Here is a 19,286-nt window from a genome sequence, read left to right on the forward strand (position 1 = left end):
CTTTTAAATATGGTGAGACTTTTTATTTTTTGGTATAAGTTTTTCCTAGGTAAATAGTATGGTGCTATCTTAACTTTTTTTTTCCAATAGACTCTACTTAACATTGTTTTTTCTTTCTAACATCCAAAATAGAACATTTGTACGACTTCAAACTACTATCATAGTAGAAAATGTGTATTCATGATGAATTAATATATTCAAAATTGTCTTTAACATGGAATATCAATTCTAACTATAAGTATAACTTTTTCCAAACACGTCATCCTTCTGGAAATCATTCATGTTGGAAGCATATACAACCAAAATTTTTAACAAATAAAAACACTAGTTATATTCTATACAATGGTATAGAGTTTCCCTTTTTAAGGTCATTAGATGAAATTTCCTTTCAAACATTTCAATGATCACAACTAGCATATATATATATATAATATGCTGATCTCTGAAATTGTAGTTTGCTGAATTCAATGTATAATTATAATTGCTTGTAGTGATGAAAATTGTGTATATTTGTACATGTTAAAAAAGATAAGAAACTGGAAATCATAATGGTAACTCGGATAGTTTGCAAAATATTATGGAGGTGAGCAGCTTAGCTGTTATGAAGCTTCATTAGAAGAGCTACAATTAGCTGCAATAAGGGAGGAGGGGGAGAAGGAAATAAACAAGGACATATGTAATGATTACTTCGATGTCGAACCTCTACAAAATCTCCTCAAGGTTATTTTCTGTCTTTTATGAGCATTCACGAATGTTCAATCCCGTTTAGAATATAATAAAATGGAAGAAAAAAGGAAATTCACACCTCAGAAGTTAAATGATTATTACAACAGCTAAGGAAAATCAAATTCATTCTTAAGATTACCAATTCTAAAATAACAGGAGAGCTGAAAAATACAAGATATTTTCATCACTACTTAATATTGTTTAAAAGCTGAGAAAAAACTAAATGACAAATTTAGAAAAATAATAATACAAATTTGAGTCAACTAATGACTAAATAACGCTAGCATATAGCTGTCAAACGCTGTGGAATCATACTAGGGAATAACCAACTTTGCTCTGCGCTTAACTTATTAAAAGTTTACTCTATACTAACAATTTTTTTACTGGACTCCTTCAAATATTTTGGAAATATTTCCATTTTGTTTAAAAAGTAAGTATGTCTCCAACGTGAGGTCACTTTTGGGTTACTACGCAATATTTGTGCCTGCAAAAAGACTCTATTATGTACAAAATTTATGTATTTTAATCCTAAAAAACTCTTGGGAGGAAACTACTTTTAACTCTTAATGTACTTAATGTACATTGAAACACAACATATTCAAATCTCTTTGTCTCTCTTTAACAATTATAATAGTTGATATAAAAACAGGAATGGAATTTTCTTCAAATTAACAAGTCAATTCCGAAACTGTGATTATAAGTATATGTGATGCAAAAAAACAAAAAGAAAAAACTTGAACTAAAATCAAGAAAAGGAGAAATCCTAAATTTATGTTTTTACTTGTTATATAGGCCAAAAGTTAAGGGGATTGCCGGAGCTGAAGAAATGATTACGACCCTTTTGTGCTAGTTCAAAGAGCATGTGAAATTAGGAAAATGTCTCAGTTGTAAGTTATACAGGAATGACTATGAAAAGTGTTTACCTATCTTACAAAAAAAAAAAAAACACACATGTACTACTCTTTGTAAAGTTGAAATTTATGCATTGCGTTAAAAAAGTAATTGATGTCGATATCAATTTGTTAATATAAAGTAGAATTTAATGATTACGATAATACAACGGTGCCATATGTCAAAACAAACTTAGTTGGCATGAATTGGGACAGCCTGTCCGTTGGGACGTCATAAAAAACTGTATAAATATGTCGTATAGAACAATTTGCCCGCACAGTCAGACAAGTATTAATGTAAAATCCTGCTGTCCAGTAAGACCCAGAAGGCCTCATAGTGGCCACGAAGAAGTAAATACCTAAAGGTTAATACTTAACGTTGGCACAGACAGTTGGGACATCAAAGGAGAAAATGATCTTAAATTTCAAGCCCCCAACGACGCCAGCTACTTTTGGCAGCATCCAACCATTTTTTTCGTATATTGTGTTTTAAACATATAATCGATACAATATCTTTTGTGTCCTAGTGCCATCAGGGTAAAACCTCAGCTACCAAGAATGGTGCAATTAGTTGCGTCTGACACCTTTCCCTCTGGACTAAAGTGTCTCAGCTGGATAGATATGAATATATACTGACAACATTTAATTAAACTTTGAACCTATTAAAAATACAAAACCAACTTCATCCTATCAGTCAATCTATGTCTAAATTTTTTATTGTGGGGATGGATTTTTGCTGATTTAAGTATACTTTACTGTGCTTCCAAAGCATTAATTAAAATGATTTGTTGATAAAAATGAGGAATAATTCTACCTTGTTTTTTTTTTTTTTTTGTAGACAGATCAAATATTTTGATGTTTATTTTCATATCCACACAACATTATCAGTTAGATTAATCACTGTTTCATGAAATTGTATATACTTCCATCAATGAATGAAGCCAATTATTATAGCACTTCCTCAGAGTACTAAATATAGATCCTTCCTTTAAAAAATCCCCCTTCTTAAAACCACTGATTGACATTGACAACCCAGTCGATTTTCGAAGCATTTTCATTTATTCAATTAGTAGCTTCACATTAGGTAGACTTACTATAATGTATGTTTGTCTTTATAGAGTAATATAATTAAAAACACATTGAGTGACCATCCCTATTTTTTTATTTTAATAAAATTAGCAAAGAAAGCAATTTGTTATAACGTATTTGAAGATATCGTCCTATTACATATATTATTCAAAACGCTGTTATCTTCCTTTCTATAAGTATTATACAAAAATAAAAAGATTCATGACTTTTACTAAAATAATGAACAAATAAATTCGCAAAATACAGAGAGCAGAGGAAAGGAGAGTGAGCCAAAACTACATAGAAATGGTTGGACTTACGTATAATTACTTGCAGCACCCTTCATATGCGAGGGAAGGGAGTCTAAATTATCAGTGAATTCTTCAAACTCTTGATCCGCCATGTTTTATATTGAGTAACTAAAGATTTCCCGATAAAATAGTGGAGTGTTCCTTGTCCTATTATATCTTCATTTTTCGTCTTTATACGGAGCGGTTCTTTTTCCTTTTTGTTGTAAATATCCCCTCCCTTTTTTTTGGTGATTAGTTTTGAAAGAGAGCTAGTCCACTATACGGATTATTATTGTATTGTATTCTTCCCTTGGTGTAGGTATTATTTATTTTTTTTGAGTGGGGAAATTTATAAAAAAATTTGTCAAAATTGAAAAAAACAAAAGAAGGAAAAGAAGAGGATGAAGGAACGATGACTCTTGAAGAAGAACTAATGAACATTACTGGAATTACAAAAGAGGAACAAAATTTATTTATGTCTATGTATGTGTACTTTTTTCTTTTCTTTTTGGAGTTCCCCTCTGGCGGAGGACGAAGGATTTAAATCGATTTTTAGAAAGGCTCTCCCCCTCAGTCTTTATATTCCTTTTCTTTATTTCTCTACTTCGATCTCTATACATATGTATGTATATATCTGCATGGAGCATATACTCGTGTTGAAGCAGGCTTGATTCGTAATAAGTTCAAACTTAGTGATATAATAGGCGTTGTATAAAGAAATCCATAGTTTTTAAATGTTTTCCCATTCATCTATTCGGTAATCAAAACAAAATAGTTCTTATATGATGGTCGGACTCATCCATTGTCTTTAATTTATCCACATGTTGGACAATTAGCCTTCCAGAGCCTGGTGCACCTTTGACATCAAAATATCTGGAACGAAATCCACGAAACCAAAATTGCACATAATTGTCTGCTATATTATCATAATCATGCATACTATTTAAATTTTCAGCTGCCTCGCTTGTGTTTTCGCCTTGTTATGAGAGAAACTTTCAAATTTACTCTTTCTTGGTGTCCATCTTTGACGACCACTCATGCAATACTTAATTAAATAATCGTAAAAGTGTCTATCAAGTTTTTTTTTGTAAGGAATCTTATTTTTCTAACGTCATTTTGAGTAAACTTATCACACTTTTACAACACAAGATACACATTACTAAAGCCAACTATTGGAACAATAGTGGATTTCTTTTTACTAATTTAGTTGCAAGTATCATAATATTTATCAGAGGTATGAATAAATCCTTATACTCTAAGTCCAAGTCGAGTCTTTAATCATTGGTCACAATTCCAAACTCTTGAAAATCTTTATCGAGTCAAGTTATAATACACAATATTCATTTGAGGTCATTTCATGAGCAAAAGTTGAGTTTTACCCCATAAAAGATACTGTAAAGTATAGAATCCAAGTCAATTCTTGTCTTAGCTTTTGAGTCCATATCAAGTTGCAAGTCTTTCATTGTGAGATCAAATAGAGTCGTAAATCTCGAGCCCCAGTCCCCGCCTCTGATATTTATAGTTCAAACGATAAATGTGAAAAGAATTGCCTTTGAAACAAGTTACATTGGAAGATGAAATTATAATTTGATAAAATAAACTTTGTAGGAAGGGAGAGTTGTCTTTCATATTATGATGAATTTACTAAGCACTTTTGACTATACATACATTAAATAAGCTTCTCCCAGGGTTTAGTCATATAGAAAGAAAGATATAGAGATGACAAGGCATACAAAAGACTATTTATTCGTCTTCAGTTGCTAACTTTGGCTTGTTTTGGGGGTTCTAGAATGTTTCATCTAAGGAATTTTCGCCCTGGGAAGTTTTGTCCTCATATACCGAGTGATCAATTGAAATCTGAACAGTTACTAATTTAATAATTAACGAAGTTTGAGCGATTGAAATTCATTCTGATACATAAAAACATAAACAATTAGTTACAAAACTAAACAAAACTTAAGCCCATTGGCTTGCGTACAAGTCCAGAAAATGACACTTGAACGTGATCCATGAATTTCCATTTCCGCACTCAAAGCAATTGGGCGTCTCCAGGATCACCGTCTACGCCGTCAATTGGGCCAAAGCGTTCGAGAGGAAGAAGGGCTCTGTCAATAAGGCCAAACTGGACCCGAATGAGTTCGAGAAAACAGCCCAGGGTAATCCCATCAAGTCCATGAAGGCCCCATCTAGAGATATCGGGGTGTCATACCAGACTGGCCAGAGAGCTACAAAAAAGTGGGTGGAGCGAGCCTCGTGAGGGTGGAGAGGCCACTTTTGACACCAGCAATCAAAGAAACCCTCCTCATCCATTGCAAGAGTCTATTGAATGAGTCTATAAAATTCTTTTCAACTCTTTTTTTACCCTTTTGGCCCCCCTACAACCCTGATACCAACCCCATCGACTAAACCGGTAGTGTCTTTCATTGAAAGACTGTCAAAGCCACTGTCAGCCAGCACTGATACGCCATGACAGAGGCCTACATCCGCAGTGTGCCCAAAAAAGCACAAAAAATAAGTGCAAAGATATATTTATGCTTTAATATATATATATATATGAGGGCGAAGCTTCCTAGAGCGTTCCTAGATGGAAAGTTCCAGGCACAAATCTTCCGATCACCATTTTAGAAATATATTCGATATTTTATATCATTCGGGGATTTAATTTTTTTTTTTTTTTTTAGAGAGGTGCAACTCTCTAAAATGAACTCATAGAGGTAAAAATAATTTTACCGTCACTAGGAGTACAATATATTTACACATAACCAAACACAAGAACTTATTTAATTTCTCAAGACCAAAATATTTTTTTAACTCTTCAGCAAGATCAATATTCCATTTCATATGATAAAAAACATATCATTCAATAGATAAAATAAACAAAATCCTTGTTCTAAAAAACAATAATAAACGTTTCAGTTTCAAATTAATTTCAGGTTTGTATGACCTCTTTATCCATGTTATGAGCACTTATACCAACTTATACAAAAACAAATCTTTGTACTTACTAACATAATATTTTCAAAACTTAATCTACTTAAAAAAATACACCAAATCTACTTAAGTAAATTAATAAAGATGTATTCTCTGTCTACCTAACTAAGCCAAGCTACAAAGTAAAAATACTTTTCCTCTGTACGGTTTTCTTTCTCTGTCCACTACTGTATTAATACATTTTGTGATTACGACCAATTGAAGATATAATTTTCTAAAGTGATCAAAATTAAATAAACTCACCATTGGCAGCTTTTTTTAATTTGTAATTTTAGCTACTCCAGACTAATTTGTAAATATAACCTTTTTTTTTAAACAAAAAGTAAATGTAATTATAAGATTATATATATATGATGGGTCAACATAAAAATAGGCTGGGATGAAAAAAAAAATAGAAAAAAAAAAAAAATTTCAAGCTATTTTACTTCATTAAGAAAGGATTATAAGATTTTTTATAGGCTTTTATGCAGTCTTATATATCAGAAAAATAGTGTTTGTCGGAATAAGGTCATGTTTTGAGCTTTATTCTTGGTGCTCCTTATTTAAATTTTAGGGCATAGAAGTGTGTCAGTGTTTTAGTCATAGGGAATCTATATTTCTGTGTTGCATTGATATCGAATTTGGGTCACACGTAATACATCAGTTGAAAATCTTGGCTTCCAACCAATAAATAAATAAAAATTTAATCATTTTTTTTACCATACTGATGAATTTTCGCAAAAATAACTCCGGCATTCTTTTACGTTGACATGTCACATATGCACATGTGATTCTTAATGGTCTTTTCAAGCTTCTGTTCCCCACTTTAAAAGACTCATATTCGGTCATCGTTTTTTAAGGGTTCCTTTTGGCACTGTTTACAGCTAATTTTTTTATATAAATCCTTTACACTTTGAAAGATACATGCTGCAATTCGTGTTCTATTTCTTTTAAGACATGTGATATATTATTTATTTTGGGCTGTCTTGTTATTAAAACTCTTATTTGTATTTTCTCTGCATCAATAACTCGGGATTTACAAACAAGAATACATGAGCTTATTTATAGTCAGTAAAATTTGAGTAATGAGTATGACATTACATGGATTACAACATTAATTAAAATCGGAGTAAATATTTTCATTAAGTATTTATAATCTTACTTCCAATGTTTTGGATCATTATTTTTCATTAGTATTCACATTTTTGATAATTTTTGTAGCATAAAAGAACATCAAGTTTATTTAAAAAATATCTATTTTACAAGTAATTCGGCTTGTTGAACCAACGAACATAAATAAATATTTGCCAAAAAGATTTTTAAATAACTCTCATATTTAGTATATTAATTCTAAGAATTTTATAAAATTACTCAAATCATAAGTGTGGGTCAACCATAAATATTCCTTTTTAATTATCAAAAATATTATATAATACTAAAACTTATCCGTAGTATATATTTTATTTTGAATTATTTTTTAATATATACTAAGACAAACTTGGTAATCCCCATTTTTAATTTGTATTTAATGTATGTACTTTTTCTTTTATTAGTACATTTTTGAATCTACAACTCATACCTTAAAAAAACTTTGAGACCGGGAATTGATCTTGTTTTATGAAAAAAATCAACTTATTAGCGAAAAAACAAACTTGCCCTCCAGAGACCAAGAATCTGGTCTGATCAGCATGAAACATAGCTATAGGTATGTAACTTGAAATTCTGAACAACTTTTATTTTGTGTTTGAAGTCTGTATCTGTCTCCATTTTTTGAAATAAGTACCCTGATTATACGTTTTTAATAGCGGACATACAACTATAATGTTATATTTTATTAGATTGTATACCCTTTATACACTTTAAGGCCCCTTTATAGCAAACATGTGTACTATGTATGTGTAGACTGAAAGCAATCCTTAATTTTTAATCTGCCTCCCTCTGTTCACTTGGAAAACCATTGTCTTAAGCAACCTTAGTTTTCAAGGTCCTTGCTAGAACTTGGGGAATACGCACTCTGCACTTGTAATATACACAGAGTTCAATATTTCATTTAGATATCTGTGTCATTCATCAGTTTTGTGTTCAAATTTGTGGGATAAGTTAAGGCTTCTACGAATTTTAGCTATAGCTTATAGCTATCATTTTTGAAAAAATCATTCTGGCTTGCTTTTATATTGATGGCCTTTTAAGGTATCATTTTAACATTAGAAATATTTTTTTTACAATGAAAAATAATTTCACGATTTTTTTCTTTAATTGAATTTATAAGAAGTTTTTTTTTTTTCAAGAAAATATCAAATTTATAAACAAACTACATTAATCATCTTACTTTTTCTTAAAATCCAAATTGAAAAATTGTAGTAAAGAAGAAAAAATGGATTTAAAATATTAGATAAAAGAGGAAATGAGATTAATAAATATTTTGTTTTCTTTTTATTTGAACACGGAATAAACTTATTTGATAGCAAATAACGTATGATTTGAATCCGTGAAGTAATCTGCATATAATAAAGAAAAAAATGAACAGGGTAATCCTGATAATTCGAAGAATTGAAGGAGGAGCGGAGCTTAGCTGTGATGACATTTTATTATATCAGCTGCAAGGACTCGTGAGAGGAAGGAAATAAACACAAATCCTACTCCGTAGACCGTGTGTCGCGAAAGAAAATGTTTTTTTTGCTACATAAATCAAGGTTTTTGTGAATAGGGTAAAATTGTTATGGTCAAATACTAAAAAAAACAAAAAAAAACACTAGATCTTCCTAAGTGTCTTACATCCCAGAAAATGCCATATGAACGTAACCTGCGAATTTCGGTACGTACATTTTTTGGAGACGGGCAAGACAGCCACGGAGGAGAATTTGTTACCATGGGCCCAGACCAACTACCCAGACATGAACGGGGTGCTCCAGTAGTCCAAAAAGGCCCAGAAGTAGTTGAAGGACAACTTTCAGTTATGACCAAAAAAAAAATGTAGGCCCTACTCACCAGATTGCAACCCATTGGACTTCATTTTTTGGGTGCATGTTGAGTCAAAGGCCTGCATCGTCCGTCACCCAAGTATCAACAACCTCAAGGACATGTCAACCAGCACTAGGATGCCATACCTGAGGACTACATCCGTAATGGGTGTAAGGCCATCTGTGGCTACCTGTAAGCCATCATTGCCTCTAAACGGAGTTATATCGATGATTAGAGTAGCCTTAACATTATATTAGTTATTTCTATTTTACCTTATTTCACCTTTGTCTAACGAGGATATTTTCTTATAACTCCCCGACAAATCCTCAGTGTTACTCTTCGACTTCCATAAATAAACGCACTAGTCACAATTACTATATATTTAAATGTTCTCTCTTCAAAAATAATGATAACAGCTTTAGAAAATAAAAAAATAACAATCTTCGGATTACAGAATAGAAAAAAACCTTGAACGGATTAAGTTCCTCTTTTATAAAGCTCTAATTATACATTAAAACTATTCATGACTCAAGTACAATTATGCATTTAAGTGTTTTTACTTCGTGTACAAGTCGATTTGAGGTTCAATAAAACTTAACTATGGCTCAAATTAATGGGGGTTCGAGAACAAGCCCCTGCCGGATGTGATTCAGTTGTCGTCTTCAAAACTCAAATGATAATGAAATATAAATTGCACTTATATAATAGTAATAACTGTGACGTAAAGAATGTTTGTTACCACGTTCTCTTTATTGTATCTCCCAACCTTTCCTCCTTAAAAAGAAAGAGAAAAAAAATGCCCCAATTGAGGTATATAGTTTGTTCATTCTTCCTTACTATAAAATAAAAATCTAATATTTGTTGGGAATTGCTCACAGGTTAATTAAAGTTAACTCGGATTCATGGATAAATGGAAAAATAAGCAGAAAATCGACAGAAGAGAAAAAAATAGGACAGCTATTCATTTCTGTATGATTAATTATTTTCTCTAGATATCTTTTTGATATAGTTTTTTCAGTAGAGCTTTTTTCCAACGCAATTAAAATTTTACTGAATTTTTGTGAACTTTCATAGATGAATGAGCAAGTTACCGAGTGGTTCAATAAAATTTGAACACTTTCAATTTTAAAATTCAACAAGAATTGAGTTTGAGCCCTTTAGAATGCCCCCCCCCCATATCCTTTGGCATAATAAGAGAATAGGTTTCGAGACTTAAGACAGACATACATTAAATATAACATCCTTCATATGAAGCTCCATACGTAATTATCAGTAGTTACTTATCAGCATGTATTGTTGTTATTGGTTGTTTAACACCACTTATGTTTTGAATTAATTAGATATAATATAATCTTTTATTAAATCGTTACTTTTGATTGAAGTCTTAAGGTTATACCCATCGGGATATAAAATGATGCTCTCATTAAATTATCCCTTTGTATCAATTAATGATAGTTTTAAATGTAATTAGAGAATAATGTTTATATAATATATCTAGTTTGCATTGAATTTTTTTCTAAAAGAAAATATAGGTCTGTAATGATATTTAGATCTGACTGGAATTACCAGCATTTAAAATACTAATATATTTAAATTATACAAAAATGATACTGGTCCTAAAATAAGCAAATTCAAATGATTCGGAAGGAAAAGAGTCCTGCTAAAAAGATTCACCCTCCAAAAAGCGTCCAAATTAGTGGGCACGAAAAAATACATCCTTATTTAGGACTGACATAACTAGAGAAGATTTTTTATACTTCATATTTTCTACGACTCTTATAATATACAAGTATATTTATTTGATTATCTCTATATCTTACTGAATATTCGTATAGTATAGTTTGTGTGTAACTTTTCTGGGTACCCACACCGTTGGGCATATGAGTTTGAAACTTTGCATGGGTGCCTCTTTTGAACCTGGTCAACCTAAGACAGGGTGCCGATTTTCCAGATAGGTAATATAAGGAGCTTATTTCATACTTAAAACACAGAAATGGGAGACTGGATAGGGGGTTATCTTATACATTAAATAGTGACCGTCGTCTCAAAAAACAACTATACAAATTTATTCACATTTTTTCTCGGGCAACTGACATTGCTTTATTCCATTAGTCTTAATAGTGATCAAAAATTATAAGAAAATTGAAATGGTAAAACAATTAGAGAAAAAACTCGTCTCAACAATATTTATACTAAAATGGACGCAGTTATCATAAATAAAAAAGGAATACTTATACATACAGAAAACCAAAAACATAACAACAACCCCCAAAGATAAAATCAAAACAAAACACAAATTAACTTATCTTTTTTAAAACTTTAATTAATAATTTGATCCCTGGGATGATGATGCCATTGATATCTGGTTTTCCTGCTGATCTTTTCGCGTAAATCATCTGCTGAGTTTTGGTAACTATGGCATTAACCTTATTTTCTCCCGTCCCATTGTAGTGAGCAAGCATCCCATCTCTACCCATCGTAGCTCCAAAATTCCTAGGTAACTCGTAGGAGATCCCGTCATGTAGTTCTTTTAGATAAGCACAATTCCAAAAAAGATAGTCTGTGGTTTCACTTTCCCTCTTGCAGAATATACATTGATTTCTTTGGTCACAATTTTTTTTTGCTCCTAATTCCAATGTTTCAGAAAGAAGTCGGTCCTTAAACCCCTTTTCAGCGGACGACATATATTTATTTTTAATAGCTTTGATGCTATTGTATGGACTTTTTACTATGCCTCTTCTGACTAACTGGTCTGTGAACGGTTTCATACATTTTTTGTTGCACACCTTCGAATTTCTTGAGTGGTAGCACTTGAGGTTCTCATCTTGAAAGGTGTAAAAGGTCTTGAAGTAATGCTTATCCATGTTGTCTATGAGAAGGCTCGAAAAAACGACGTCCTCGGCAATCTCAGCTGAGAGAGTTCTTGCTTCTGGGAAGCTAAGTCGCTCACGAATTGGCATTTCCCATCCGAGTGAAACTTCAGCATGCCTTGATGTATTTCTGCTTGTTCTACATAAATTTCCCATTCGGTTAGAGAAGCATTCCAGAGTTTGCAATACCTTTTGGTGACCTGTGCAAGGATTATTCATAAATTATCAGATTTTCAGAAAACTTTCAGAAAATTATTAAGGACATCGAACCAGGGCTCTTTGCATTTACACATCTTTCTGACCCAATGAAAGTTTAAAACATTCAACATTTCACCTAGGAGCATCAAGGATAGTTCTCCACTCCTCAACGGAGCATGGAATCTGTCATTCTGAATTCTAAATTTATTCATAATCAAAAAAGTTATGGTCAAAAAATAAAATTGGTCAAAATTGCACTTTTGTTTTCAATTCAGGTGCAAAGAAATGGATTTCCAATAGAATATTGGATTTGTAAATAAGATAAAGTTTGTTGAAATTTTTCTTGGAATTATTTTGCAAATAAATTTGATTTATGAAAATTCATGTTTAGCTAAAATATTTATAATTCTTAAGAAGAAATGCCACAAAATGGTGTATTTTGGACGTCACATTGCAAACCTTATCAATACACTATATCATTATTTTCAATTTCTGGGACATTTTATTTCATAACTTTTGCAATATTTGCAAAATGAACCAGTTATTGAGTCTTATTTTTTCAACAACATTATTTTCCAAGTACGAAAAAAACCTGTTTACATTACCAATAAATTCTATTTTCAACTTATTTTTACAAATTTAATGCAAAACAGTTTTTTTCCAATTTCTCCTTGCATTTCGATTTGGAATTTTAAACTAAAAAACTGGACTTCTCATCTATATATTTTTTTTTTTCATGCATTTATGTTTGTATGTTATTTGAAATTTTTAACACAATTTACAAAAAAATATATTTCTTATATATTATAATGCCTGTAGAAATACCAAAACGCTCACCAGAGCATTTTGGAGAAACCCATTGCTATTATGAATATATTCTAAAAATGACAATTTTTGTTGTTAATTGTCGTCATCATAAAATGTACTGTACTTCTGCAAGATATAAATTAAATTACATATATTTGAATTAGAAACCATTCTTCATATATCTATATGATGTGAGCCTACTACTACTACTCAAGATCTGAATAATGCTGGGAAGGAGCACAGCTTTGTTGTCAAACGTTTGTTTAGATACACAGAAAATACTCACAAATCCATATATCTAGGACAGACATATATGAGTAGGGATTACTCAAATGCCGATCCTTAATTATTTTCAAGATCTCTCACAATCTAATAACTCAATTTGAAATGTTAAAAGGTTATATTTTTCAATCTCAAAAAATAATCCTTTTTTTGCAATTGGAAAAAAGTAAATCTAATTTGTTACGTGATATAAATAAAATTTTATTCTTCACATTACTTTTTATTGCTCTAAAATTATTTTTCTCACTGTAAATAACCTCGTTTAAATTCTTTAGTTCAAAAAACATTTTTTTTTTTCAATCGAAAACTAATATATATTATTTATGAATGTATCTCATACTTGGAAAAAATTATTGTTAAAATGGAAAGTGATTAAATACTCAAACGTGTTCGCTTTTGATGTTTGTTTGATTATACTTGATTTAAATAACAAATGGCTGAAAAGTCCCGGTTATTACAAATATTTTTTTCTAATTAATCCCAGTTTTAGTTAGTACTACTAACCTTCAAAACACAGCGGTCAAAATTTCATGACAATTTGTTATTTAATATGTGAGTTATTGTACTAATTGTGACACTACTCTGGTTATTTCCAAAAGAATGGATCAAAAAAAAAATTGTGTTTTAATTTTACACTACTTCTTGATGGGGAAAAATACCGTTCAGGCTAACCAATGTCTTCATATGTGTTATTTGGACTCTATCTATAAAATTAAAGGATGAAAACAAACATAAAAAATAGATTTTTTTAACAAAAAGTAACCCAATGTTTTCATTGTGAAGCCCGGGACTTATCAGCAAACGTTAGGAAGGAACAATATGGGGGCTAATACATCTTACTTCTAATTTATAGTGATCATAAATTAAGCCCATCCTTTACATGTTCAGCTGCAATTTAGAACTTAAGCTATAAAACATGTGACGAAACGATGACCACGTGATCAATATAGTCTCATAGAACCGAAACGGGTGTCCGGAATAATAGTTCATGACTAACTGCGCAACCTCTATCAATTTAACTTCTAATTGAAACAACTGACGATTGAAATTTGTACGATTTAAATCATCTCATTACTGAAGAAAAGTATTTTTTCTCCATTGAACTTCTATTTTTAAACAATAACTTTCCATTTATGACCTTTTTTTTGTAAACCTATGGCGTTTGCAGGACTTTATCTTTAAGCCCAAATTAAAAGCATTGGACACGGTTTAAGTGGTTTTAATTGTGGTTTTTTTGTGGCTGGTACTTATATCATGCCAAAATTTTATCAAATTGGTCGTTTCGGTCAGCAACAAAGATAAAAGTCCACTTCTTGTTATATCTTGGCCTCTACCACTATCTGCATTCTTTTCAGTGATTATAAGCTTCTTAAACTGTGATGTGCTAATGGTCAAACAAGTTCTTTATTGCACTAGGACAAAAAACCACTTGGGCTAATTCAACAATTCTTTATTTATTTTTTATATTCTTCATCGTAATATTGATTGTTGATTTTATTTGGGAGAAAAAATATGTTCTTCAACATCTAATGTAACACTACCATAAAAATAAATTCTTTCTATTTGCTCTTGATTAAGTATCCTATAAGGTTTAAAATAATTTGACCCTGTCATATGAATTTAGCTATAAAATTATTCAAATTATTCCTCTCCTCCTACTTCCAAATTCAAGATAACTTCTATTTTATTGCTTCAACGGTACTTACACTCTGACTTCCAATAAGTTCTTTACATATGCACTTATCCTAAAAATTTGAATCTATTATGCATAGAACAAATTAGACGATATGTAAGCACTTGTATTTATTTTTAATGTTCCGGTTTTAATAAGATAAAAATGCTAAGCAAAGGATAATAGATTCCCCCCTTAAGAATTAAAAGAAATAAAAAATTATATAAAAGATATTTTAAGTTAAGTTTATGTTCCAACATAACTTTTAAAAAGGTATTTTTAAACTCACAAAGATTTATAAATAATATCAAAATACTTGTGCTGGATATTTAAATCTAAAAAGCTTCCATTTAATGTCAAGCGAACGGAAAAATGCCAAGGTCTTCCAAACATTTTCTTTATTGCTATGGAAACTCTTTCAAACTCCTAAATCAAAGCTGTTGTAAACATCACAACTCATGGTGAAAACCTAACACTATTTGTCAAGAGACGAATAGAAAATGAACAATTTGATGGAATCCATTGACTTAAGAGTTATTAAAAAAATATATATAGGAGTATATAATGACTCTTATCCAGAATGGTCTCGTTATAGATTTCCCACTTCATTTATTTTTACAATGGTATGAAAACCAATACCTCAAGATATAATGTGTTCCTTTTCATACAATAAAACCGGGAGGTCCTTTCATCTGTTTTATGAATGCTACAAAGTTATTCACGTTGTTCGCTTGGACGAGTTTGAGATTTGAAAATAATTGAAAAAAGACCTGAGTCGTGAAGATTGGCTCTTTGTCACATTTTCCATTTAAAAGGAGTGTATGAAGAAAATACTTCATCTTCAAATGTTGTATGCTACAAAAATACTCTCCTTTTACCAAAGCATAAATAGTATAGTTCATTATTTAAAAGAAAACTATATACTATTGTCCATCAATAAAATTATAAAGGATAGGAGAGTTTATACAATTCTTTGTCCAAGCAACAACTATTCCAAGACAAGTTTGAACCCAAGTGACATAAAGTTCGATTACTCTCGAAGAAAAAGAGAGTGAGACCGAATTATTGTAATTATGACTCAAAATCTATACTTCAGAGTGAGGTCAAAATGTCGATCTACCCTCTTTGAAAAAAATTATTTGTAAAGTGTTAGGGGAAGAAACTCTCCCCAGGAAACATCCTAACTTTCAAATACTAAATGATAAGATTGCCAGCGCCTTATGGGCCATCCTGAAAGCCTTTATAGTCAGAAAAGGCTGCAGAAAGGTCAATGATCAATTAGATAGAATTATCAACGCAGTGAGCAACACTAAAATTATGTACAAAATATACAAAAAAAAAAATCTTTTTACTTTCTTCAAAAATAATCATAAATGATGGACGTAGCAGAGTGAACAACGCGTTTGAGAGAAATTATTTTTTTGAACTCACTGTTTGTAAGTTGTCAAAGGAATGGAATGTCTGTTCCCTCAATTAATTCATAAAAATATTGGTTTTAACATCTCTGGTCACACATTACGTTTGAAACAAAGAAAGGTCTATAAGAAAGGAAATATTGATCGATATAGCTCAGTAGACAACGAACTTAGGAGAAATAGCTCTTTTGAATTCAATCTCTGTAAGTTTTATTCACGGGTGCTCCTAGAGAAGGAAACATAGATAACGTACTATTAGACATCAAATACAATCCCTAGTTCAAATGGAATAATTGTTATACTACAATGCTTATACACCCTCTCAACAAATTAGAAAAACTTTGACAAAAAATATTATGAAATAAACAGCTTTCACAAATGACGGAATTTGATCAAGTCATTGATATCAAATTTACTCAGATTCAGCTACTCATACCAGAGCTAGAAGCCTTTTATCACGGATTTACATTTTTGGCAGAACCTATATGTATATCACTGATATTTAGTGACCTCTTTTTCTACCTCATGATCCTTAAAAATAGAAATGAATAATCTATGTATATTAATTTTGTAAGCCAATTACTCATACTTCATTGATGAGCTAGGTATCCATGCATCTCTTTTAAAGGAACTGTCGAATAAAAAGTATATAATACAAATAATGTTGTTTAGAAGACTCTGTCTAAGACAAAAAAATTATCTCTGATATCTCTATGGACTTGATTTAAGTACATTATATAAGTGTGATCAAACGTCATAATTTTGTTTTTTCATTCTCAAAATTTGAGACAACGTCACCGATAGTTGAAATTCAATTATAGCAACCTTTTAATAATTAAGAATTGACTTTGTTAAGCAATGACTATATTATTGGAGTAGAAAGAAAAAGATTTCGGCCATGTACATACAATGATTCAAGTTAGAGACAAATAAATCAAATGACCTCTTTTTCAAATAACACATGTACAATTCAAACCAACTTGAAAGTAAATTGCCTGACAAATGTGGCCCCAGTAACAATTCAAAGACTTTTGAAAAAAGCGCCGTTTTCTTTCATTTTTAAAATGATCAAAGGAAAAAGAATGAAAATACATTTGATATAAGGGAAATATATATAGTTCACTATTATAGAATTAACCTAATTCAATATCAGTTATTGGATTGAAATTTAAAAAAAAAATGATGATTTGATGAACATATTCCTAAAATTGAGGTCAAGAGTTTTTTTTTTTTTTTTTTTTTTTATAAAAAGAACTTGTGGAACAATTTAATCTTTCTTATTTCCCCTTTGAAAAATAGATTCAAAATATTAAATTGAATGGCTACAGTTGTACTTTTTAAATAATTCCTTCCCCTTCATGGCAACTAAACAGTTTTATATCCTTTAAAAAAAAAAGGGCTTTCTATATCAGGGGGGGGGGAGTTTTTTGCTACCATATAGCTTGCTAAAGTTTGTCGGGGAGTTGAATTGTAGGTTATTGATTTCTACTTCGTAGTGTTTGAACGCTGGTTAAAAAACTCGTAACAATATACTAACATACTGAGTAGTAAACGACTAATGGTAGAAAGTATTTACATAAAAACCCTATATAGTGTTTGAATGGTAAAAGAATGGAAAACCACCTAGCGACTATATTTCAGATAATTTCATACTTGTATAGTTGTAAAAACATCCTTGCGCATATTTGACATAGGTATTGATGAAAATTGCCTGTAGTTTTTTCACATTAAAGAAAGAAACCAAAAATCAGCAGGGTTAAGATTTTTCAGAGGAAAACATCTTAGCTGTGATGGTGTTTCATTAGATCAGCTACAATCAGCTGTGATGAAGGAGGAGGGGTAAAGGAAATAAAAAAGGACATTGACAAAAATTACTCCAATGTCGATCCTCAAATCTACTCTGAGTAATCCTGGTGACAAAATACAAACAACTTAGGGAAAAAATAACCTCTGTTCATCATCGTTGACGGAGATAAATATGGAGGGTCACATTAGATACATTATTTTTTATTGCACCTGGGCAACAACTCAATAAGTTTTTGTACATAACTTAGTTTAAATCGATGACATTTATCTACGCATATATTAAATAATTTATATCATTCGTTTCTTGGTTAATTACAGGGGAAATTGTTGACCTCATTTAATTTAAGTGTGTGTATATGTATATTGTCAAGTGAGAATCACCTCGTAGGAAAAATAAAACTATAAATTACCAGTTTTTTTAATCTATTAATCCATATTATCAGCTTTCAATTATAGATTAAATAAAAAGAAATGCATTGCTCAACGGTATTTATTAATTTATAATTGATGTTTTTTTATAAATGTATTTTGATATTTAATATTAAAGTTTGTCAAACAATATATCTATTAATATGAAGACTTGCAACCGTCAAATTCAAAAGTAGTGAGTAAGTTCTCGTAGTGAATGAGTTATATCCATTTTGTTATTAATAAAATAGAGTAGATCTCATAAAGTACATATGATAAAACATTATTTGCTTTATCAGATGAGCTGATACCCATAATAAGAAAAATAATTCTCAAACCCTCCAAAGCAGAGCACGTTGTACGAACAAAACACAGTACTCTACCCTACACGCTTTTGCTGATTGCCCAGTTTTGAGAGTAGTCAAATATTTTATCAAAATTCAACGTTTGTGTGACGACAGAAGATATTTCTTCAAACTTAATAAAGGCAAATATATTATTTGGAGCTTATAAGAGAAATAAAAATACTTATCTTGTTCACAAAGCCGTGGAGTTAGTTAGCTCTATTAAATATAAAATCATTGATTGCTAAAAAATTAACTATTGACTCTCCATTACATGTGGAAGAATTAAGAGCTATAATGATAAGCGCAGCTGCTCAATATTGAGCACTTTCTATCAAAATCCGGCTATCATCATCTTTGTCGTGGGCATGGGCCGGAAATATCATCAAATTTGTTCCTTCGAGGTCTGTGCAATATTTTAATCTCATCAAGTCAATAATAAGAACACGTTGTCCTTTTTTATTAACCTTAGCTGATGCTTAGAATTTTTATTATATCAGGTTATTTTACTTCAGCACATTAAATATGAACTCTAATGTTCATTTATGTTTTTTTTAAACGTAATTGTCCTTTTATTTT

General features: G+C 30.8%; 1 protein-coding gene across 2 annotated transcripts in view; it reads right to left on the minus strand.

Moving 5' to 3' along the window:
* Aplip1 (JNK-interacting protein Aplip1) overlaps positions 1–3,496 on the minus strand; it is a 58,138-nt gene extending 54,642 nt beyond the window's left edge. For both annotated transcript variants that reach the window (XM_071890494.1, XM_071890493.1), the window contains exon 1: positions 3,005–3,496. The gene's annotated coding sequence lies outside the window, so the exon portion shown is untranslated. The remainder of the gene's footprint in view (positions 1–3,004) is intronic.
* Positions 3,497–19,286: the final 15,790 nt, after the last annotated feature.

This window comes from Lepeophtheirus salmonis, chromosome 8 (assembly GCF_016086655.4).
Source record: "Lepeophtheirus salmonis chromosome 8, UVic_Lsal_1.4, whole genome shotgun sequence".
NCBI classification, from domain to species: domain Eukaryota; kingdom Metazoa; phylum Arthropoda; class Copepoda; order Siphonostomatoida; family Caligidae; genus Lepeophtheirus; species Lepeophtheirus salmonis.